The 24835-nt window shown below is 43.9% G+C and overlaps 1 protein-coding gene across 3 annotated transcripts in view; it reads left to right on the forward strand.

Moving 5' to 3' along the window:
- The window catches only part of NTN5 (netrin 5), a 248179-nt gene that overhangs the window by 119086 nt on the left and 104258 nt on the right, over nt 1-24835 (forward strand). Inside the window, exon 2 of one of the 3 annotated variants that reach the window (XM_063942735.1) lies at nt 16719-16838. The exons of the other annotated variants lie outside the window; for them this stretch is intronic. The gene's annotated coding sequence lies outside the window, so the exon portion shown is untranslated. The remainder of the gene's footprint in view (nt 1-16718; nt 16839-24835) is intronic. 3 annotated transcript variants of the gene reach the window in all.

Below are 24835 nucleotides of genomic sequence, written 5' to 3' on the forward strand. Positions count from 1 at the left end.
GCATGGAGGAAGGGACTCTGAGGCATGTATGTCACGTCTAGCAAAGTTTGAGGATCCGGCAGCTGAGACTTGCCCGAGGAGGTAGTTGGCTGTGAGTGAACAAGATGAGGGGGTTGGATATAGTTCCTTCGCATGGGACACGGAGCAATGAAGAACGTAGGTGGGGTTGAGAGTCAATAAATAGTATTTATTATGTACAGGGCTGAGGTAGAGAACTGTAGCTGGAGCACGATGGTTAAAAACGTGGCTGGAGGCAAAGAACTGTGGACTGTAATTTGAAAGACGAGACCGTAGATAATGAACTGTGGAACTGTGGATGGTAGTTGAAGATGTGGCTGGAGACAAGGACTGTGGACTGTGGTTTGGAGGATGAGGTTGAATATAACAATCTGCAGATTGTGGTCGGTGGTACAAAGACGTGGCTGGTGACGTAGATCTGTGGAGTGTGGCTTGAAGACGAGGCAGAAGACCCGTGGCCGACTGTGCCCAAAGAGTCTTACTGGACCGGGTTTTCCAGGAGTGATTCCACAGGCAGTAGCAGGTTAGGAACGGCAGGACTGCAGCAGCAACAGAGAACCAACCAAGCAGGATCAGGAGTAACCAGAATATGACAAGGATCCTGGGAGCACAGGCTAAAGCACCTACAACAGGGTTGTAACTTGAAGCACTGGCGTCTCTGTCCTAAACCAGCCCCCTTTTATAGGGAGAGCTTCCCCTGGATTGGCTGGAAAAAACAGGAAACAGGAACTATGCTTAAAACTTGGTCTCCAACATGGTGGCGCCCAGTAATGCAGACCTTTCTGCAAAGCCACATTGATCACTGCCTCTGGTCTCCTAGCAACGGCTCAGCAAGAGCAACCCGCTGTAGCGGCATCCTGCCGCCACGAGCGGACCCCCTCACCACCGCCACTGCTGCCCACGGACCCTGCGCAGCAGCCCACCTCCGCCACTGCCCGCACACCACCAGAGAAGCCAGCCCAGCGGCCCCAGCATACCGGTAAGACTCCGGACGCTGACAATGTAAAGGGCATGAAAGAGCTCTGAGGTATATAATGGGGCATGTATTGACTCTGCGATATATTAAGGGGCATGAAAGTGCTCTGAGGCATAAAGAAGGGCATGAAGGGACTCACAGGCTAATAAAGGGGCATGAAGGGACTCTGAGGCATACAAATGGGCATTGGGGACTCTGAGGCATATAAAGGGCATGACGTTACTCTGAAGCATATAAACGGGTGTGAAGGGACTCTTATGCATATAAAGGGACATAAGAAAGCTCTTTATTACATTGAAAAGAAAATAGCCTAAAATCTGACAAATATACTATAACCATAGTATTCCCAATTTTTTGTTTACAGATTTTAAACAACTTTGATAAATGATTATTTTAATAGAAGAGTTATTTTTTCTTATTGCTCATTTTTTTAAGACTAATTTTAGTGTAAATCAAAATCCTTCAGACAATTAGCATTTTCTTCCTTAATTGTATTTGTCATTTTCCTAGGTGTCATACCTTTTATTTAATCACCTAAATAAAGCATATATTATTTAAAGTGATATTTATTGAGAATAAAGAAATATACTTAATAGTGTTATTCTATGCTGTTTATTCTTTCATTTTATTCTGTTCTTAAAGGCAATGGGCTTTCCCTTGATTTATTTCATTTAATGCTACAGTATCAGCATTGAGTAGAGTTAGCCATCAGCCATATATGGTTAGTAACTATCAATGGTCAGGTGGCAGTTCTAGGTGAGTTTATCATCAATGGTGGACCACTGGTGGTGTCCATTGGTGGCAGATGTCTGATGGAAGAAGTTGGTCATGGGCAGAGCATGTACAACCCGTCTATACATGCACTGCATTGAATCACTGAAGGCAACCATACAGGGGCGGATCCAGAAGAAAATGAAAGGGGGGGGCACCATGATAGGGGAATGGTAATAGTTATGTTTACATACACCTAAGGCACGCGTGTTCCCAGATAAGGGGTGTGGTATCACAGGGGGTGTGGCCTCACATAATACACCATCAGGTAATGAATGGCTGTAGGAGCGCATTCCTGCTGGTTTAATGCCAATGTTTCACCCTGATGAAAAGGCTGATTGGGCCTTGAAATGTTGGTCACCGGTTCCATTAGTTGTTAGAGCCTGGAAGGCACCCCATCACTATATAATTATTAAAGTTTTTAGTTGGTGGTGGCAGGTGCAGCATACCTTTTTTTGGGCACTGCACTGAGACTAAGACTGGAGGACACAAACTGCCCATCTTTAATTAGCAGAAGCAGCCAGCTGGATCTCCATCAAGCAGCATAAGACATCTGCAGGACAGCCCTGTCACAATCACACAGGCTGCCTTCTCAAAGCCGAGGCTGAGTTTGACTGGACCTAGCATGGTGGTAAAGGAAGTGGAGGAGGAAGTGCTGGGAAACTGTGTGGTGCAGTGAGGGCTAATGAAGCCTTCTGCGCCATCATAAGTAACAGTCTTACTCGATGCTGGCATTTGAACCCTGTGCCTGGGCTGGACTCTGGCCGGCTGGCAGTGGGGGAGGTAGGTTGCGGTGTGAGCAGGGGGCCTCCCCATTGGTTACCACACGGACTTGCTGTTAGAGCCACACGGGTCCTAGTGCCTGCTGGGAAACTGTGTGGTGCAGTGAGGGCTAATGAAGCCTTCTGCGCCGTCATAAGTAACAGTCTTACTCGATGCTGGCATTTGAACCCTGTGCCTGGGCTGGACTCTGGCCGGCTGGCAGTGGGGGAGGTAGGTTGCGGTGTGAGCAGGGGGCCTCCTCATTGGTTACCACACGGACTTGCTGTTAGAGCCGTGCTGGTCCTAGTGCCTGCCGGCTCTTTTATCAAATCTGACTGACGGAAATAGCAGTAGTGCTGTTGCTGTTCTCCTTTTGAAATAAATAAGTCAGAAATGACAAGGGGGCACGAGCCCGAGTGCCCCCCCCCGGATCTGCCTATGCAACCATCAATGGTTTTCCAACAATAGTTAAAACTCATTCACAGCAATGGCTGAACTGTAGATTGACAACCCTATCCAGGAAAGACAGAAGTAGCAGGGATTAGGAGATAATGGGCCTAATTGTGACATACACACACTGCTGATGTCAGACACAGGGTTGGACACAGTGGAGTGATCTGTTGTTCAGCACATGCATATATGTTGCACTGGACATTCATCCAAATAGCATGCATGCAGTCAGAGTAGCGATTAAGGCACATGGAGGTTCATGGTCTCAGGTCTCAGAAATGTGTTAAAAATCTTATGGGTGTTTCTGGGCAGTGACAGGGAGGTGGCTTAGTGCACGTACAGAGTATGGTCCGTCTTATGGGCCTATTATGGGCATGTCAAAAGCACGCCAGTGGAAGCAGTTACAAACACAGACGCTAAACCGCTCACATAGGAGGCCATACTTGGATGGGGAATCTGCACCTGCCATAGGGCTGGTGAAAGTTTTGATGGGGCAACTGATGGTGCATTTAAACTCATTGTAAAAATTTTAACCAGGGAAGGGTTTTGCATTATGTTGCAGATGGGCAGCTAAAAATAGACACATACACAGACGTGGCTGCATCTAACCAAGAATTTGCCCCCTTGTGACATTCGTATGCAGTCATGTTCTGTCTTCTTTACCTGTGGACACCAGTTTCTTTGGGTTTTCTTCTTAAGTAACAAATGGGATAAGTAGTCCAAATTGATTATTTTCACAGTAGTTTGACAGCTATGGTTTATAAAATATAAATACTAGAGATATGCGGATCAGTTCTCCAAAAATCTGAATCCACCAAAATTTTGTGGATCTGAACCAAACCAAAACCTGGTCTGGATCTCCTGAGGAGATCCAATCCGAACCATGTCCCGGTTATGATCTTCTGTGGTTTGAAATTCGGATTATAAATCCAAAATTCAGGTTTTGGATTGCAAATATTACATGATTTTAGCTTTTTTTATTGATTTTTATTGATTTTTTATCAATGATTATCTAATTTATTTTGTCGATTTTTAACAGAACAAAAACCGAATCCACACCAAAACACTTGAGGGTCGTTTTGTCAAAACAAAAACACAATGATAAATTATAAAAAATAAATAAATAAATAAATAAACAGGGGTCTGCGCAATAAATACAGTTTGGTATTTTTTTATTTATTTTTTAAACCATTGGCCCATTTTAAAACAACAAAATTTGTCCAACTCTAGACCTGATATATTTCATCTTGAATTTATTTGTACAAGTCAATCAGTTCAGCTTTTTCCAACATAAATAAACCTAATTTCTCTAAACCTTCTTCATAGTTTCTCCTTAATTAATAAGATTTGTAACTCCCTCTATTAACCCCAGCATATGCTGGATACAGTATGTATTACTAGACAGTGCCTGACAAATCTTAAACTCTGAAATTAGTCACAAGAATTGTTTTTAAACTTGGTAATCAATTTTATTGATAACTTTTAGAACTAGAACTAGTAAGGTGGAGAGAAGAAAAATAAGCAGATCAGACTATGAGGCCCTGCAATCCAGCCTCAAACTCCAGTACGCCCAAAAGTGATTACAATGGTTTATGTCTACTCTATTTTATATGGTATCTAATGGATGACCCACCTAGCAGAGAGGTGTTGCTCATTCCAGTTATGACCTACATACAGTATGTCAGCCAATGAACTTTAGAGAAAGTGATCATAGCATTCTTAGCAGGGCTGATATCTAATCTGATGCTCTTGCTATGCCCAGAAACCTGAGAGAGCAACTATGGTGAAACAGTATATTAAAGAATAGATGTCAGACAAATCTCTAGAAACCCCCCTCCCCCCACCCCTCACACACACTTAATGAATCTCTATTGGTTACATTGCCTAAAACAACACCCCACTGTCTTTTATGATTACTCAGCTGATAGGGTTGATGTTCCCAATTAGCAGGGCAGTGTTCCCATCTTGACCTCCTGCGAGCCCCGAACACACTGTGCTAGAAATCAGAAGGCTGGGCCAACAAATAGGTATCAGGAGGCTAGGCCAACAATATATAAAAAAGTACATAAGATGCAACCTTCCAATTTCAGAAATGCTATAAGCCATTTATTGGCTAACAGTTCTGCAAAGGTACTGCATACACACCTATACAACTGTAGGCCTGAAATCGGGCAGATGATTGTAAGGTATGTACCCAGCTTATGACAGGAGCATTCTTAGGGGCAGCCCTTTTTCATGTGAAGGGTTCAAGTTGCCGTTGCAGTGACATGTAAATGCATACAGCTGCACCCAAGAACTAATTGGATTCCCCCTTAAAGCAGCCATTGGCGGCTCACATTTCTGTGCTCTAACAGTGAAGTGTTATAATGGAGTTGCTTTAATTAATACACTAATTACCACAATGAATGCTTTGTTGTTATCTTGATAGTAAATATTAAATTGCAAATCTACTATTGTCTGTTTTTTTGCAGGGGCATAAAGAGTCTTAGCTGTATTAGTGGTCACTTAGGCTTATGTTATATTAACTTATACAGTAATTGGATTTGGCAGCAACTGAGAAGCTATAACTTTGGAAACTGTGTCAGCTAATTAGTTCACTGTAATGTTCACTGTTATTTTGGAATCAATTCAGTTGTTGGCTATTCTGTGATAAAGTTTAGCTGAAGAGTAGCATTAAGGACAGCGTATAATATTGCTATGGGTGCGCACAGAAAATGTCTCCACCCCAGTCAATATGTAATTCCTAATTTATTATTTTAGTTATACTACATTGTGTACTAAAACTCGATCATGGCTCATTACAAGAGACTAGAGCCAAATGTAATAGAGTGAGAGTTTCAGAAAGTGAGAGATTAGGTAAGGTTTTGCAATTTGTTTTAAAGTGGAAATCATTTCCACAGCAAGATCAACCTGGTTTTGCAGTATAAATGATTGCCACTTTAAAAAAAACTGCAAAACCTTACCAAATCTCTCACTTTCTGAAACTCTCACTCTATTACATTTGGCCCCAATTGTCTACATGCTTAACATCTTTGGATCTCTGATATTTTATACTTTGGTTGCAATTTGTAAATGACACAAACATTTATTTACAACTTTTTAGCAACCACCATACTTGGCAGGGCTTTATTAGGACTTCTCTGCACCATGACTTAAAATAATAAGTGACCCTTTATTTCACTTTGTTTCTGTTAACCTGAATTCTTAACATAAACATTATAAAGTCTTCCAGTCCTGTATTCATGACCTGTGGGTCTTTTATGCTCAGATGTTCTTCATGCATTAGTTATCCCGATAATTTTAGCATTTTGTTAAAGTTAAACAAATTTCATTTTAATATTTGTAATGTTATCAATGTTAATTGGACAGGGTGGGTCAAAAAAATAAAAATCTCCCAGATTTTAAAGGTTAACAAAAAATAAATAAAAAGGCATGGCAAATGCTATTTCAAATTTTAGTGCATAATGTTTAAAGTGTAGGGAATACAGATTATTTTTCAATTGGTTTTGAATTTGGTACAATCATTTATTGGTGTAGCCTTCAGTTCATTAATGGTTCTTGATCAATGTTTGTAGGCCTCAGCTATCAGATGGCTCCACTGGCTATGTAGAGGCCTTTCATGAAGCTGATAAGGATTGTTTTCCACTTGGCAATGAAAATTCTGCTTGCTAAAGTAACCAGGCAAATGAAAGTGAGCTTCGGCAAGTAATTGCAGTGATAACGCTGGAAATGACGCACAGAGTGCTGTGATGGTGCTGTGGCTTCGGTTGCAGTGTGGAGTCAGCCTGATTGACAGGCTTTAGGCATTTGGAGTTTTAATAAGTGGATGGGGCAGGACACAGGTAGATGGAGCAGGTGGTGGAAACAGTTAATTTAGGGTGGAGTGGGTTAGCAAACATGATGTGGCCAGTTTATGGGTGGGACAGTGAGAGGGTAGAGAGAACTCCTCATAATGTTGAAAACTAATTTAAATTTTCTTCCTGAAAGTGAGACTTTTTAAACGGCAGAATTATCACAAAGGTGGATGTAGTGGTCCATTAAGTGTGCCAATAAGTTTCATCTAAAGTAACTTTATCCCAACCATCATCAAAGAACTAAGTTAATGGGGGAACGGAAAGGACATATCCCTAAATACAAGTATATCTGAGTTTAGAGCAACTCCTAGCACCCATAAATTTAATTTTATGGTAACCATTTCCTTTTATCAAATCTGACAGTTGGTCTGGACAGTAGTAATATGAAGTTTGGTCTAGCAAACACAGGGGTTATTTGCCCTTTTCAAAAGGCAAGATAATAAGATTTGGAAAACACATTCATCTGTGTATAAATCAGGGATTAATAAACTACATGTAGGAATATGGGGGGTGGAAAATATGTTGTTCCTTCACACCTCCTGAATGTACAGTATATGAAATTGAACAGCCATTGTAGAGAGAGACATCGGGTTATAATACAGTAGGTATCAAGGTCAAAAGCAGAAAATATTGATTTAAAAAAGTAACTGGTGAGGCAAAATTATGCAAATTATGGGCCCACTGAATGAGATAGGGGTTACAGAAGAAATGAATTGTCTTTGCGTGGCTCCTGCATCGTTACTACTAAAGCGTATTTCCTATAGGGTACACAGTAGTCAATCTCATTGGCTTTATTGTACATTGCTGGTTAGTATGCAGGCAGATTGTCTATGCATCTTTGTAAGGTTTAATAGGGAGCCCCTTAAAACAAGCTAGTTATCATTTTTGGTAAGAAAGTAATTGTTTTGCCACTTCCTCCAGACCAAGGAAGCAAATCAGTATCTCCTTCCACTCCTAAAGGCAACCATACACAATGCAATTATTGGCACGATCAGCCAATTATTGGCTAATATCGATGATATTTGCACAGTGTAAGGCCACAACCAAACAGCAAATATTGCATGAGAAAGCTGCCAACATGCCTGATAGATGTTATAATTTGTGTTCAGATCTGACAATGGATATACTCACCATCAGACAAACAGACCAATTATCTGACAGTGTATGGCAATGTTAGATAATTGCTCTGTCTGATGGGGATTTTGATCTCACAGTAGGGGAGATGTTTCAAGCTATGGAGAGAGATAAAGTAGAAAAGATGCGCAAAATAACCAATCAACTTCTAATTGTCATTTATCCAGCACAGTTTTTGAAACGAAAGAAGCTGATTGGTTGCTTTTGGAACTTCTGTACTCCATTTATCTCTTTTTAAGGATTTCTATCTCCCCTCCTGTATGGCCAGAATAATACAAGGTCAGAAGTGAAACCTGATGTGACAAGGATTGGATGACATTTTATTGTTAGATGTAGGGTAAGCGAATTTCCTCATTAATTTCCCTTGCACATGTGGTCTCCATTAGAAATTACGAATCTGACTTAAACAATAGAAAAACACTTCCAGTAAAAGCATGTCACAGCGGGCACTCCCAAAGATAATATGTCTAATTGTAACTGAGTTCCTGTGACCAGTGATGGACTTGGGCATGTAGGGCCCACCGGGAAAATGTAGTGGTAGGGGCCCATGTTTAGGTGTGTGGCTAGTCTCTAGGGGGTGTGTGCCCAGCTGCCACATTGGTTTCCCTAACCATTTTGCATAGGCTGGGCCCCTGATAAATATATACAGTAAATACTGTAGTGCATGCATGATAATGTACTATATTAATAACAGCACAGTCTGTAACCTGATCCCTAAAGGAGGGGGTGGGGCCCCAGGCAGTAGGGCCCACCAGGGTTTTCCCCTGTACCCTTTTGGGCCAGTCCAACCCTGCCTGTGTACTCCAGTTAGGCAGTGATCAAGTCCAGAAGTTTCCCTGCTTTTGGTAGGCTCTCTTCAGCAAGTTTGGCCTTTTCTAAAACACTAATATGGTAAGCCCCAGTGCTCTTGTTTGTCTGACACTCCCAAATTAATTCCCCAATTGCACCACTCGAGAAATTCTTGCCTCATAAATGACTTTCCTTGACTCCTGTCAATACAGAATGGAGGCAGATGGAGTGCAACCACGCAGTTTAACTGTTAGGATCTCCTGCTCTGTGCTGCCACGTCGCCATGGCAACCGGGAGGCAAGTGTTAGCGAAGTAACCTGAGCGCAGCTGATACTCCGGTCCGGGTTTTTACTGTGGAGTGGTTACAGGCTCTGTGCACGGCAGGGAATCCGGCGCTGGTTTTGTGCTCACAGTCTGTGAGGTCTGAGTGGGGTGTGGACAGCACCTGCTATATAAACCATCCTCTCAGGCTAGGCAAATGCTGCTGAATCTTTGTTTGTTAGTCAGTTCCAGAGAGTTAGCTAGTACTGTGTGACTTTGTATTTACTTGTTGCTTACTGCGAATAGGCCTTGGGATTCGGTACTTCATTCTGCCAATCCGGACCTAGCAGTAAGACTGGAGTCAGTTGTTTGACCTGCTGGGGTTCTTTTGCTATTCTGTGAACCCAGCAGGTTTGCGGCTGTACTCTCAGACCTGCTTGCTTAATCCTCCCTCACTGTGCAGGGCGTCCAGGTGTCAGTTTAGTGGCAGTAAGCTGAACCTGTGCCCTGCAAGTGGGGGTTAGGATTGTGGATACTCTCCTTGTGTCTATATTTCTATCTCTGACCAAGGAGTTTATTCCCACACCCGTTGGTAACCCTTTGGGGTTTTTTCTGTTGCTCTTAGCAACATCATTTCAGGTGCTCCACATGTTAAATCATTACACATCGCTTCATTGTCCGCTCTATTCCATCTGAGCATTCCTGACACTAGGGAGACACCCAATTCCTGAGCCTTTGGGCTTCTCCGTTCACTTTGTGTTTATTAGTTATTCCATCACCTCCTGTGTATGTTATGTTATACTGTCTGTAAGTTCGTTTGCTTCGCTTCCCTCTCTGTTCATACACCGGTATACTCCTGTTAGCACTGGTGTGCGTAACATATTCAGCAGCCCTACTCCTGTTGAAATTTTGTGGGAATATGGAGCATACCCCTCAAAATACTTTGCAACAGGTGGTCGATCAGGTGCAGGTCCTGACTCGACAATGTAATGAGATGTCCATTAAAATGAACACCCCGCAGGCCGTTAGCGGAGCTCCCGCAGCAGCAGCGGCAAGTTCAGGGGTTAAGGTGCCGAAAGTAAATCTCCCGGATCGTTTTTCTGGAGATCGCTCGCAGTTCTTTTGTTTCAAGGAGAGCTGTAAGCTATATTTCAGGCTTAGGCCCCAGTCTTCTGGGTCGGAGATTCAGCGGGTGGGCATGGTGATTTCCTTGCTACAAGGAGACCCACAGGTCTGGGCATATGGGTTACAGCCTAACTGTCCGTCGCTTAAAAGTGTTGATGCTTTTTTTACGGCACTGGGCATTTTGTATGATGACCCTGACAAGATGGCTTCAGCCGAGGCTCAGATTACGGTTCTTAAGCAAGGGCGACGGCCAGCTGAGGTTTATAGTATGGAGTTTCGGAGGTTGGCTCATGATACCCAGTGGAATGACCCAGCCCTGAGAAACCAGTACCGAAGGGGCCTTTCTGACCAGATAAAGGACCAACTGGTACAATATCCCTCGCCTGATAGCTTAGATCAGCTCATGCAGTTATCCATCCGGGTGGATAGACGGCTGAGAGAGCGTAGGCTTGAAAGGGAGACCGCAGTTTCCTTTTTTCCCAAGGGAACCTCAGACTCTGAGGAATATACCGAGGAGCCTATGCAGATTGGGGCTACCCGCCTCTCCTCGCGTGAGAAGACGCGGATGAGACAGCAGGGTTTGTGTTTGTACTGTGGGAATAAAGTCATGTTGTAGTATCATGCCCAGAAAAAACGGAAAACTTCAGGGCCTGAGGGTGATGGGAAATATCCTGTCAGGCCAGAAGTCAGAATTTCCCAAAAATACTTTTCTCATTCCGGTGACTTTGGAGATCCTCGGTCAAACTGTCAAGACTGAGGCCTTTGTTGACAGTGGGGCCGATGGGGTTTTCATGGACCGTCAATTTGCCCTGGAACACTCTGTTCCCTCAGTACCTTTGGCATCAGAGATTGAGATCTGTGGGTTAAACGGGGAACCATTGTCCCAGGGTAAAATTACCTCCTGCACCAGCCAAATTCCTTTGTTTATTGGAGCCACACACTCTGAAAAATTGTCTTTTTATGTGACTGTCTGTTCTTTTGCCCTATTGGTTTTGGGGTTACCCTGGTTAAGGGCCCATAACCCTCAATTTGACTGGGTCTCTGGGGAGATTCTTAGTTGGGGTAGTGATTGTTTCAGGAGTTGCTTGAGCCTTCCAGTCAGGCGCTCGCAGCTAAGTTTGCCAGGATTGCCAGGATGTTATGCAGATTTTGCAGATGTGTTCTCTAAAAAAGTTGCGGAGGTACTACCTCCCTATCGCCCCTATGACTGTGCCATTGATTTGTTGCCGGATGCTAAGCTTCCCAAGAGCAGGTTGTACTCCCTGTCACGTCCTGAGACTCAGGCTATGGCAGAGTACATTCAGGAGAACTTGGCTAAGGGATTTATCAGACCCTCACAGTCCCCAGTTGGGTCGGGGTTCTTCTTCGTGGGTAAAAAGGACGGTTCGTTGCGACCCTGCATCGACTTCAGGGAATTGAACTGTATCACGATTAAAAACTCGTACCCACTGCCTCTCATTTCAGTTTTGTTTGACCAGCTTCGTACTGCCACCATTTTTTCTAAGATTGACCTACGCGGTGTTTACAATCTAATCCGAATAAGAGAGGGGGATGAATGGAAGACTGCCTTTAATACCCACTCAGGGCATTATGAATATTTGGTGATGCCTTTTGGGCTCTCTAATGCCCCGGCAGTCTTCCAGGAATTCATGAACGATGTGCTCAGGGAATATTTGGATAGATTCTTAGTTGTTTATCTAGATGACATCCTAATCTTCTCTCATTCCCTGGAGGAACATCGGAAGCATGTACGCTTAGTCCTCCAGAAACTCAGAGACCACCAGCTTGGGGCGAAGCTGGAGAAGTGCGGGTTTGAAGTCCAGAAAATCGCATTTCTAGGGTATATTATCTCCTCAGAAGGTTTCCAAATGGAGGGTTCTAAGGTACAGGCAGTCCTGGATTGGGTGCAGCCCACTAGTTTGAAGGCGCTTCAGCGTTTTCTGGGCTTTGCAAATTTTTATAGACGGTTTATCGCTGGATTTTCGTCTATAGTGGCCCCCTTGGTGGCACTCACTAAGAAAAAGGCGGATGTTGCTCACTGGTCTTGTGAGGCCAAAGCGGCCTTTGCCCATCTCAAAAGGGCATTTGTCTCGGCCAAGGTGCTGCAACACCCAGATCCAGAGCGTCCTTTTGTGGTAGAAGTGGATGCCTCTGAGATAGGTATTGGGGCAGTGCTCTCTCAGATGGGGGTGTCTGATAATCGCCTTCATCCCTGTGCTTACTTTTCCCATAAATTTTCGTCTGCCGAGATGAATTATGATGTGGGTAACCGGGAATTGTTGGCTATAAAGGATGCACTCGGGGAGTGGAGACACTGGCTTGAGGGGGCTAAGTTTGTGGTCTCAATTCTCACCGACCATAAGAATCTGGCATATTTAGAGTCAGCGAAGCGGCTCAATGCCAGCAGGCACGATGGGCTTTGTTTTTTGCTCGCTTTAATTTTTTATAACATATCGCCCTGGGTCAAAAAACATCAAGGCTGATGCGCTCTCGCTGAGTTTTGCTCCAGTTCAAGAGACCACCGAGGAGCCATTGCCCATTGTGTCCCCATCATGTATTAAAGTGGGCATTACCCAGGACCTCTTGTCATTAGTCCTTAGAGCACAGGAGCAGGCTCCTCCAGACCTTCCGGTAGGTCTCTTGTTTGTGCCTCCTAGGTTAAGACAGCGAGTGTTCCTGGAATTCCATGCCAAGAGGTCGGCAGGGCATCCGGGTATTGCCAGAACTCGGGAGTTGCTGTCTAGGGCGGTGTGGTGGCCCTCGGTGGCTAGGGATGTGGATCAGTGGGTTCGGGCATGTGACGTTTGTGCCCGAAATAAAACTCCTAGAGGGGTTCCTGTCGGCCCATTACATCCACTCTCTATTCCGTCTAAGCCATGGACCCACATTTCCATGGATTTTGTGGTGGACTTGCCCAAATCCTCCGGGATGACAGCCATTTGGGTCGTCGTTGACAGGTTTTCGAAGATGGCGCATTTCGTTCCACTGGTTGGGTTGCCATCGGCCAGACGCCTGTCTGAGTTATTTATGCAGCATGTTGTGCGACTCCACGGGTTGCCACTTGATGTGGTCTCTGACCGTGGATCCCAGTTTGTGGCCAAATTCTGGAGGGCATTTTGTTCTGATCTCCAGATTTCTGTGAGCTTGTCGTCAGGCTACCATCCACAGTCTAATGGGCAGACTGAGAGGGTGAACCAGTCCTTGGAGCAGTTCCTCAGGTGTTATGTCTCCAAGTGTCATACTGACTGGGTTGCTCATCTGTCCATGGCGGAGTTTGCCTATAACAACGCGGCTCACTCTGCTACAGGGATCTCTCCCTTCCTTTGTGTGTATGGGCATCATCCTAAGGCCAATTCTTTTGACCCCCTGGATTCCACACCTGGTGGTTCCTCTGTTGTTTCGGTCCTTAGGGGTATTTGGAGGAAAGTGAAGAAAGCCCTTGTGTCTGTGTCATTAGTGACCAAAAGGGTTTTTGATAAGCGGAGAAGACCCTGCAGCTTCAAATTAGGAGACTTCGTCTGGTTGTCCACCAAGAATTTGAAGTTGAGACAGCCATCTCATAAGTTAGGCCCCCGGTTCATCGGCCCTTATAAGATCACCAGGGTTATCAATCCGGTGGCATTTCAGTTAGATCTGCCCCGTTCATTGGGTATCAATAAAACATTTCATTGTTCCCTTTTAAAACTGGCGGTTAGTAATCCTTCTTCCAGTGGAAGACCTTCTCCTCTTCTGATACGGGGTCAGAGGGAGTTTGTGGTTGAAAGGGTTCTTGACTCCAAGATGGTTCGGGGTCGGCTGTCATTTTTGGTGCACTGGAAGGGGTATGGCCCGGAGGAGCGGTCATGGGTGCACAGTTGTGATCTTCATGCCCCCAGACTGATACGCTCTTTCTTCTCGCAGTTCCCCGATAAACCCGGTGGCAGGGGTTCTTTGACCCCTCGTCAGAGGGGGGGTACTGTTAAGATCTCCTGCTCTGTGCTGCCACGTCGCCATGGCAACCGGGAGGCAAGTGTTAGCGAAGTAACCTGAGCGCAGCTGATACTCCGGTCGGGGTTTTTACTGTGAAGTGGTTACAGGCTCTGTGCACGGCAGGGAATCCGGCGCTGGTTTTGTGCTCACAGTCTGTGAGGTCTGAGTGGGGCGTGGACAGCACCTGCTATATAAACCATCCTCTCAGGCTAGGCAAATGCTGCTGAATCTTTGTTTGTTAGTCAGTTCTAGAGAGTTAGCTAGTACTGTGTGACTTTGTATTTACTTGTTGCTTACTGCGAATAGGCCTTGGGATTCGGTACTTCATTCTGCCAATCCGGACCTAGCAGTAAGACTGGAGTCAGTTGTTTGACCTGCTGGGGTTCTTTTGCTATTCTGTGAACCCAGCAGGTTTGAGGCTGTACTCTCAGACCTGCTTGCTTAATCCTCCCTCACTGTGCAGGGCGTCCAGGTGTCAGTTTAGTGGCAGTAAGCTGAACCTGTGCCCTGCAAGTGGGGGTTAGGATTGTGGATACTCTCCTTGTGTCTATATTACTATCTCTGACCAAGGAGTTTATTCCCACACCCGTTGGTAACCCTTTGGGGTTTTTTCTGTTGCTCTTAGCAACATCATTTCAGGTGCTCCACATGTTAAATCACTACACATCGCTTCATTGTCCGCTCTATTCCATCTGAGCATTCCTGACACTAGGGAGACACCCAATTCCTGAGCCTTTGGGCTTCTCCGTTAACTTTGTGTTTATTAGTTATTCCATCACCTCCTGTGTATGTTATGTTATACTGTCTGTGAGTTCGTTTGCTTCGCTTCCCTCTCTGTTCACACACCGGTATACTCCTGTTAGCACTGGTGTGCGTAACATTAACAGTGGCTGAAGACCTATGTTCAGGGCTTGGTGCAAGCCTCAGGCAGTGACTGGTGCCTTCTAAACGTAATCACAAACAAGGATTTATGCAGCTTTATTAGGTATCCAAGTGTACAGTGTAACAGATTGCATATAATATACAGGCTATATTAGCGGACTTTGAAAGTATCTGAGCGCACATTCTGTGTGTGTATCTGCTTGCTTGTCTAGCCTGGGCCCACTCAGGACTATTTGATGTATAGAGTGGATTAGCAGTTTATCAAACACAGATACAGGCTTTGGAAGGCATTATCTTGAGCACATGTTGCTAGAACAGCTTAGAATATGTAATGCACCAAAATAATTCTATATAAAATAAAAAGCTAACAATATTCTAATTTGTCATAATTTGTCAGAAGTATTCAGAAAATGGGGCACAAACTTGACTACTCATATTGGAAAATTCTTACATAAACATCTGGAATGAGAAGAATTGATTAATAATTCATAATAGGCTAAATAGGATGGGTTTATGTACAACTTAGAAGGAAGATGGTGACCATGTTAGATGATAATAGCAATGAACTCATAAGATAAAAACAAATAGGGCCGGATGTAATGCCAGCCGTGTTCTGGCGGTTGTGCAGGATGCCGGCAGAACTCAGACTTTTTTTTAAAGGGGCAATCACTTACAAGGCAAAAGCATGCCTTTATAAGTGATTGCCCCTTTAAGAAATGGTTCCGAGTTTGGGCGGCAACCCGAACTTCCAGTGATCTCCCGCCCATAGATTGAAAACAGTTACATAAAGGTGAGTAAATGAATGAAATGAAATACATTTTGTTTGCCAAGTTATATAACACCTACAGTAAATTCCCGGCTAGAGGAATTAAATATTTGGCTTCTTCAATAAACAATAGTCCTCTCATAGGACAGTGTTCTGTTTTATGTTCTTTTCTTTTTCAATAAAATGTTTTCCAAATGCTAATCTACGGCTTGTGGTTGGTTCTTACATTTTCACTATGGAATAATGAATAATATTATTATTATCCTATCTCTTTAGGGATGTCAAAGCTGTTTGAATGCATAAATAATCCCTGTCTTTGAACTAAAGCGACTTTGAACTTGATGGCTACTTTTGCAAAGAGTTGATCAAAGAAAAACGTGCTTGCACAGTAGGGACGTAATGTGAAAAGGACAATTCATAACAAAGAAAGCAATTAGCAACACAATTAGGTTCCATAAATAACAAAGCAATTGGCAGCATGTCATCTCTACTCCACAGGCTAATTTGATTAAAGGAACACTGTAATATGAAACGTTTCTCAGCGCAAAATAGCAATTGATACACGGGAGAGAAAAAAAGTCACACTTAAAATGAATAAAATTTCAAAGCTATTTTTTTTTAACCATTTCATCATCATATCCTGGTTTACTTTATATATGGATCTAAATGTATATATCAACACAGTCGAAGTAATTAATGAAATAAAAAAAGGAATAAAGGGGGTAATTCCAAGTTGATCGCAGCAGGATTTTTGATAGCAATTGGGCAAAACCATGTGCACTGCAGGGGAGGCAGATATAACATGTGCAGAAAGAGTTAGATTTGGGTGGGTTATTTTATTTCTGTGCAGGGTAAATACTGTCTGCTTTATTTTTACACTGCAAATTAGATTGCAGACTGAACACACCCCTCCCAAATCTAACTCTCTCTGCACATGTTATTTCTATTGTCTCCCCTGCAGTGCACATGGTTTTGCCCAATTGCTAACAAAAATCCTGCTGCGATCAACTTGGAATTACCCCCAAAGTCCGGAGCACATATACTGTAGCTTGGTTTCAGTTGTGCTCTTTGATCTGCACAGGTGCGTAAAGCATTTATTTATTAACAGTTTCTTATATAGCGCAGCAAATTCCGTTGCGCTTTACAATTTGAAATAACAATAACAAAATGGGTGATAACAGTCATAGAGGTAGGAAGGCCCTGCTCGCAAGCTTACAATCTATAAGCATGATACAGTAGTGGTATTAGTGGAGGAGCAGGACAGCCCAAGCTGATGGAAGGAGATTGCTAAAGTAAAAGGCATTGGCCCTCATTCCGAGTTGTTCGTTTGCTAGCCGCTTTTCGCAGCAGTGCACACGCTAAGCCGCCGCCCTCTGTGAGTGAATCTTAGCATAGCAGAATTGCGAACGAAGTATTCGCAATATTGCGAAAAGATTTTTCTTTGCAGTTTCTGAGTAGCTCGAGACTCTTCCAGTGCGATCAGTTTAGTCAGTTTCGTTCCTGGTTTGACGTCACAAACACACCCAGTGTTTGCCCAGACACTCCCCCATTTCTCCAGCCACTCCCGCATTTTTCCCAGAAACGGCAGCGTTTTTTCACACACACCCATAAAACGGCCAGTTTCCGCCCAGAAACACCAACTTCCTGTCAATCACACTCCGATCCCCAGAACGAAGAAAAAAACCTCGTAATGCCGTGAGTAAAATACCAAACTTCTTAGCAAATTTACTTGACGCAGCTGCGAACATTGCGCATGTGCAGTAAGCGGAAAATCGCACCGATGCGAAGGAAAAGAACGAGCGAACAACTCGGAATGAAGGCCATTGCACCATTTGCATGCAAGGTACAGAGGAAAGTCACTGGTGGTACAGGTTGAGTATCCCATATCCAAATATTCCGAAATACGGAATATTCCGAAATACTGACTTTTTTGAGTGAGAGTGAGGTAGTGAAACCTTTGTTTTTTGATGGCTCAATGTACATAAACTTTGTTTAATACACAAAGTTATTAAAAATATTGTATTAAATGACCTTCAGGCTGTGTGTATAAGGTGTATATGAAACATAAATGAATTGTGTGAATGTAGACACACTTTGTTTAATGCACAAAGTTATAAAATATATTGGCTAAAATGACCTTCAGGCTGTGTGTATAAGGTGTATATGTAACATAAATGCATTCTGTGCTTAGATTTAGGTCCCATCACCATGATATCTCATTATGGTATGCAATTATTCCAAAATACGGAAAAATCCGATATCCAAAATACCTCTGGTCCCAAGCATTTTGGATAAGGGATACTCAACCTGTAACACCTTTGTGTACTGAAACCCAAAAAGGGGTGGAGAGAGCATTTTGTGGGATGTCCTGTACTGCGGGGTGTAGTGCAAGTCTATTTCAAAAGTGCTTGAATTTTGCACTAGCTTAGAACTGGCAGTGTTCATGAGGTTGGACCTTTGATATGAAGTTTACACTTCTGCAAAAGGCATATATATCTAGTCTTGATTTTTTTGGCCCACTACACACCTTGGCTCACATTTATCTTACAGAACCTTGGGGGTCATTCCGACCTGTTCGCACGCAGCGGTTCTTCGCTGCGGTGTGAACGGGTCTTGAATACGCATGTTCTGTCGCCGGGCAACGACGCTGACAGAGAAGAAAGCGGTCGCAGCGGTTACTGCAAGAAGACGGACAGCAAGAGGTTGTTCCGGGGTGTCAACTTACCGTTTGCTGCCATTTTCCGGGAGTGGTAAATAAAACTTAGGCATGTCCAGGCGAACGGAGGTGTGACGTCAAAGCCGGCCCCATCATCACTGGATCCGTCGCCCAGGGTAAGTATGTCCAGGGCTGGTCTTGTTTTGAGTGAATTTTTTTTAGCATAGCAGGGCTGCACAAGCGATCGCAGCCCTGCTATGCTAAAATACACTCCCCCATAGGCGGAGATTAGTTGATTGCGCCAGCAGCAAAAAGTTGCTACGTGCGATCAACTCGGAATGAGGGCCCTTCTCCTGAGAGCAGAGATCAGGCATGCACCTTGATGTGTACTGGTCATCAGGACACATAAGTGCAAATGCAAAGCATTTTGTAGTGTGCATCATTAACGAGGACATGGATATATACTGTATGGATCTAACAACTATTATTGATTTGAATCATGGTTGGCTGGTTTAAATCATGGTTTAAACCAAATGTTTAAAAAAAAACCCATGCAAACCACTTTTTTTTTATTATGTTTTGATTACAGGCATAGTGCCATTACGACTTAAAAAAATTCTATTATAAAAAAAATTCCTCCTTGTATTATTTCACATTCCTGTTGCTTGTTGTCTTCATTTGAGTGACCTGAATCAAACAGACCACTCAGCACACATCTATCCCCTGCTCAGCACACAGTGCGATGTGTGCTGTGCGGGGGGGGGGGCAGGGGGTCCGCTCGATGCTTAAATTCTAAGCAATCTAGTCAGATTGCTTAGAATTTAAGCATGGATCTCTCCCTGTGTACCCCCCCCCCTCCCCCCCTTTGAGACTCCACAAACTATTCCCCTAACAATCCTATGGGACAGGAGAAAGCCACATCTAACATTCTCAATCTTAAAAGGTAAACAATTCCAATAAAGTACACAGAGAAACACCTCATAATTTAATGTTTATTTCTATTCAAAACCATCTCTGAGTGTACTTTATATGTTTTAATATGTTTAGTCTATCTGAATATTGTCAGATGTAATAGGAATAACTTTGGTTTGCTAATGTTAGAAAGCATTAAAACATGGTTGATCAAGGTTTCTAATATGCCAGATATTTGCTTGGCTTGTGGAGTGCTGGGCTCGCACACATCGGGCTGAAAAATGGGGGCATGACACCTGTTCACACCCGCAAATGGCACACAACAGGGGGCTTAGCATATTTAGCATGAGGTCATGCACCCTTTTGTGCATGTTCGCAAGGAGTTCCACATCTGGACCTGGCACAACGAAACCTGTGCCCATCTGTGGAACACGTCTTGCATCTATTTGAACTGCGCATGTTGCAAGTACAGGCATTGGAGAGCTGTATATATTTCATTCACATCTACACTTGAGACTGCATAGGTGTAACTGGACTGTTACCTGGTATCTCTCACCTAGGCATATTTCAGGCAGGACTATGCAGTTCAGGACTATGAGTTGGAATGAAGGGTAAAAAGAAAAATTGGCTGAAAGCTGCCACTGGAACTACAGTATCTTTGAGTTGTTGCTCACATCAAGGACATTTGTGTGGTTGAATAGTTGGCATGGCTTCATGGAAGGTGGTGGCTTCACGGGAGGGGCGTGGCTAAGCTCCCTGACCAGTATTTTTGTCAGTCCGGGGGTCCAGGAATTGCGGCCTGCCCCCGGAGACTGGCGTGTCTGCAGTGCCAGCTCCTACATGGTGACAGGAGCCAGGTTGCTGCACTGAGCAGGAGCCGGCACTTTGGTGTCACCCCTCGGCGGATGACACCTGGGTGCGGGCACACCCCACGCTCACACCTTGTGGCACCACTGATTTGTGGCATCAAATTTGCAACGTTTAACCTCATATTTTGGGCACCATAGTGGTGCAATGGTAATAGTAGTTTGTTGCCTCACAGTTTGTATGGTCTCCTTGTGTTTGCGTGGGTTTCTTTTTGGGTTCCTCCCACAATCCATAAACATACTGGTAGGGTATAGATGTAGCCAAGCTGATTGTTACCGCGATGTGTACACACGGGCATACAAAATCGCAGCACTGACTTTGTGTGCCAAGCTGTGACTAATCAAACTTGCGACTGCGGGTGCGAATATACGCAAGAGCATGTGAATGTGCAAGTATAGAAGGCAATAGAATAGGTTAGTTATTTATCCAAACATATTTAGACAGAGGTAAAGTTATTGGTGGTATAACCACCCTCTGCCTGGGATTGGTGGATGTTTCGGTCAACACCTTAGTCTGCATGCTTAGGTGAAGAGTTCAGCCTCATATGCTCTGATTCTATTCAGAAGGTGGAAAGGTACCCACTAAACTGCCAACTTCAGTCAAAAATAATTATTCGGTCTAAGTGGGCTAGTGTGGTGCCCAGGTAGAAAGCCACCCTCCCCGAGCCACTAGCCAAACTACATCTTGATTACTGGTTACAGTTTAGGATACAGTACCTTATTATAATAAGGATATACAGTAGGAGAACCTAAGAAGGTTCAGAAATGAGCAACCTTTTTAATAAAGTGGATGGAAGACTTACATTGTAAACATAGGTTAGAAAAACGATGTACATTTATTTACTTTGGAAAAAGGGCAATTTCAGAATCAGAATCAGTTTTATTGGCCAGGTGTACTCACGTACACTAGGAATTTTTTACGGTACAGTGCATCGCCAAGCAGCAACATGAAGGGGGAATACATAGCATAAGAAGGGGGAAAAACGTAGCATACATTACAAACATTACACATATGAGTTCATACTGCACATTGCAACTGTACGGTAGACTCGACATATTAGACATATTATACATGTTAGACTTTTAATATATTGTTCAGCTGGTGGACAGCTAGTGGGAAGAAGCTTTTAATGGATCTGGTCGACTTCGCGGGAATGGACCTGTAGCCTCTGCCTGATGGAAAAGGTTCAGTCTGTGACCTGGGTGCTGCATATCTGCCACTATTTTCTCTGCTCGCTTCCTGGCACATGACTGGTCTAATTCATGGATGGGAGGGAGGTCAAACCCAACAATCTTTTCAGCTGTCCTCACCACCCTTTACAGTGTCCATCTCTCACTCTCATTGGCAGCTCCATACCAGATTGTGATCGGGGAACATAGGACTGATTCTACAATCGCTGTGTAAAAGATGAGCAGCATGCTTCTGCGGGATGTTGAATTTCCTGAGTTGTCTCAGAAAGAACCTCCGCTGCTGGGCCTTCTTTACGACAATTCTTATGTTTGGTCCACATTTGAGGTCTTGGGAAATTTTTGACCATAGGAATTTGAAGGAGTTGACCCACGAAACCACGCTGTCAGCTATTACGAGTGGTGGCATGGCATTGGGTTTCCTTCTGAAATCCATCACCATCTCGACTATTTTGAGGGGATTTAGGTCAAGGTTGTTCATGCCGCACCACTGCATTAGCCGTTCCACTTCGGGTCTGTATGCAGATTAATCTTCGTCCTTGATTAAGCTGATGACGGTGGTGTCGTCTGCAAATTTTATAATTTTTACTGATTGCTCGGTCGAGGTGCAGTCGTTGGTATATAGAGAGAAGAGCAGGGGGGAGAGGATACATCCTTGAGGGGCCCCTGTGCTGATCGTGCGCCCACTAGACGTGAATGACCAGGCTTTCACTACCTGTTTCCTTGCTGTCCGGAAGTCGATGATCCAGAAGCATGTTGATTCTGGGACCACTAAGGAGAGGAGTTTGGCATGCAGTATTCTGGGGACGATTGTGTTGAATGCCAAACTGAAGTCGACAAATAGGACCCTCGCATAAGAGCCCGGTCGATCTAGGTGCTGTAGGATGTAGTGCAGCCCCAAGTTAACTGCGTCCTCGACACTCTTGTTTACTCGGTATGCGAACTGCAAGTGGTGGGTGTTAGTCACTTCTTTCAGGAGGTTCAGCACTAGCCGTTTAAACACTTTAAATGTTAGCGCGAGCGGCCTGTAGTTGTTTAGGTCTTTTGTAGCTGCGCTCTTTGGAACCAGGATGATTGTTGAACATTTAAAGCAGGAGGGAACCTTGCACATCTCCAGTGAGGTGTTGAAGATCCTGGAGAAGATGGCAGCGAGCTGAACAGCACAGTTCTTTAGGGCAGATGGCGATACTCCATCCAGGCCTGTGGCTTTCCTAGGTCTGACCCTTTTGAACATTCCTCCTACCTCTCTCTGATCCACCTGCAGTGCCTGGGAGAGGGGACCAGTATAGGGGAGTGGGTGGTCAGCTTCACCTGGGACAGGGTAGGACTGGGACAGGGGGCCTCCTTCTCAAATCTGCAGTAAAAGTTGTTCATCTCATCAATTAATTGGTGAACTACAGTAAATAATGTGTCACAGGTCAATAGAAAGTTTTGTCTTTGGCTTTCATATGGGGAGATGTATCACACTTTTGAGAGATATAGAGAAGTTGTCCATAGTAACCAATCACGGGTCGGATCAGGGCGCACTGCCTCTTTGTTACGCCGCTGTACATGTATGTATGTATATATGTGATAAACTTATGAGTAGTTATACAATATAGACCATTTACACATTTATTGTGTTTGTGATTTACTATGTGCAATAATAAAAATATTCCAAACTGTAGTACAATACAACATAATTATAGGTGTTGAGTTAATGTACAGTAGGTTTGGACTAGACAGCATTCATCCTGCTCAGGTCTATATATAAAGTACGTTCCTGCAAAGAATTAAATATTTCAGTTGGAAGGCAGACATGAAAATGTGATAGAGAACAGATGGCGAATGAGAGGGGAAGTTAGAAGTGTTTTAAGGGGTTGAGATAGAAGTCCCAAAGGATGAGAACTCAATGCAACATGAAATTCAACTGTGCTGACTATTTGAAAACATAGTAAAAAATCTGCAGCATGAAGGCAAACTATTGCAAAGTTATATCCAGTATGAGCTTTTAGTCTTAGTGGCAGATGTGATTTGATCTGGCTCTCCCTATCAGTGCTACTGGGGTCCCCATCACACCAGAGTCATGGTGACATCATCATGACACACTTTTATATCCTTTAAAACAAGTTGAATTCATGCTTGAGATTAAATAAGCGGGAACCGAATCACTCTGTTTCTTTACCATCAGTAACCCCATGCTTGTCACTGATAGCCCAGAACTAACTATAGTAACGTTCACAAAGAGATACATAATTATAGTTACTATCAGCCCACTGCCTCTAGTATTAAATAGACCCCATAGTGATCCCTACAAAGTACTTATATCCAGTGGTGGCTCCAGAGGTGTGGCTGCAGCACAGACCAAAATTCAAATAGGGGACCCGCACCAACTGCCACTCCAAACACTGCCAAACATCGCCAGTCGGGACTCACCGGCGGTGAATTTTGGACTGCGCGGCAGCCCCACCTCTGGAGCCCCCACAGCTTTTAACAGATTTTTTTTGTAGGACAGTGTAGTCTCTGAGACTAGAATGCATTCAGTATACAGGGCCTGATCCAGAACCCTTTGTTTCTGCTACCCATGTCGCAAAGTACCAATGTTTGGTACTTTGCGCGTGTGCAAGACCTGTACCGTGCATGTGTAGTATGGGTCCTGCGTCAGCAGAAGCATAACTGCTGCAGACGGCAAGTGACTGACAGTCTGCCACTGTTTGGTGGCTGGGAGGGAGCGGCGATGACCTCCGTTTCCCAAAATGGATGTGTGTCACCTCTAAATTGGGGGAGTGCTAAGACGAGGATCTCCATCTTCAGATGGATATTTCCTGGCGATGGATACACAACCAGCTTATTGTATTGAAGGTGATCTGATGCTGCTTCCTCAGGTGCAGCACTAGATCACAAATGCTTGCAGGAGGCATTTACTTATACCAGACGTTCCTGCTGTATTATCCTATCTGAGCATCACTGCTGTTTCCAAGGAAGCATCAGTGATATACACTCCAACCACATTTGAATTAGGCTGGATGTTTGCTCAAAATATCATTTGTAGTACACTGTATGCATAGAATATACATATTCAGCTGGAAGGCAAAGTTGGAATTTACCCTTTAAAAATTTAGCGTACTACTTATTTGTGAAAAAATACAGCAGGGTGGCTCTGCTAATGAGAAAAATCTAATGGGTAGAGGTGAGGTTGAGACAAAAGGGGGTGCAACGTGATATGAGAATGATAGCAGAGAGATGCTGGATGAGTGGAAGCAGGTGGGAGACTGTTATATCACAGGAAACAGGAGTGGGATGTGATTATCATCAGGAGCTGAAGCAATGGCAATTACAGGTGAGAAGGAATCCAGAAGACCAAGGTTGCAGTAATTTAAAAGGGAGTCAATGTTACTGTGATTGAGAAGTATTGATTGCATCAATGAGTGAGAAAGGACTATATCCTGGCAATGTTTCGAAGGTAGAGAAAGACTA

This window comes from Pseudophryne corroboree, chromosome 10 (genome assembly GCF_028390025.1).
Source record: "Pseudophryne corroboree isolate aPseCor3 chromosome 10, aPseCor3.hap2, whole genome shotgun sequence".
NCBI classification, from domain to species: domain Eukaryota; kingdom Metazoa; phylum Chordata; class Amphibia; order Anura; family Myobatrachidae; genus Pseudophryne; species Pseudophryne corroboree.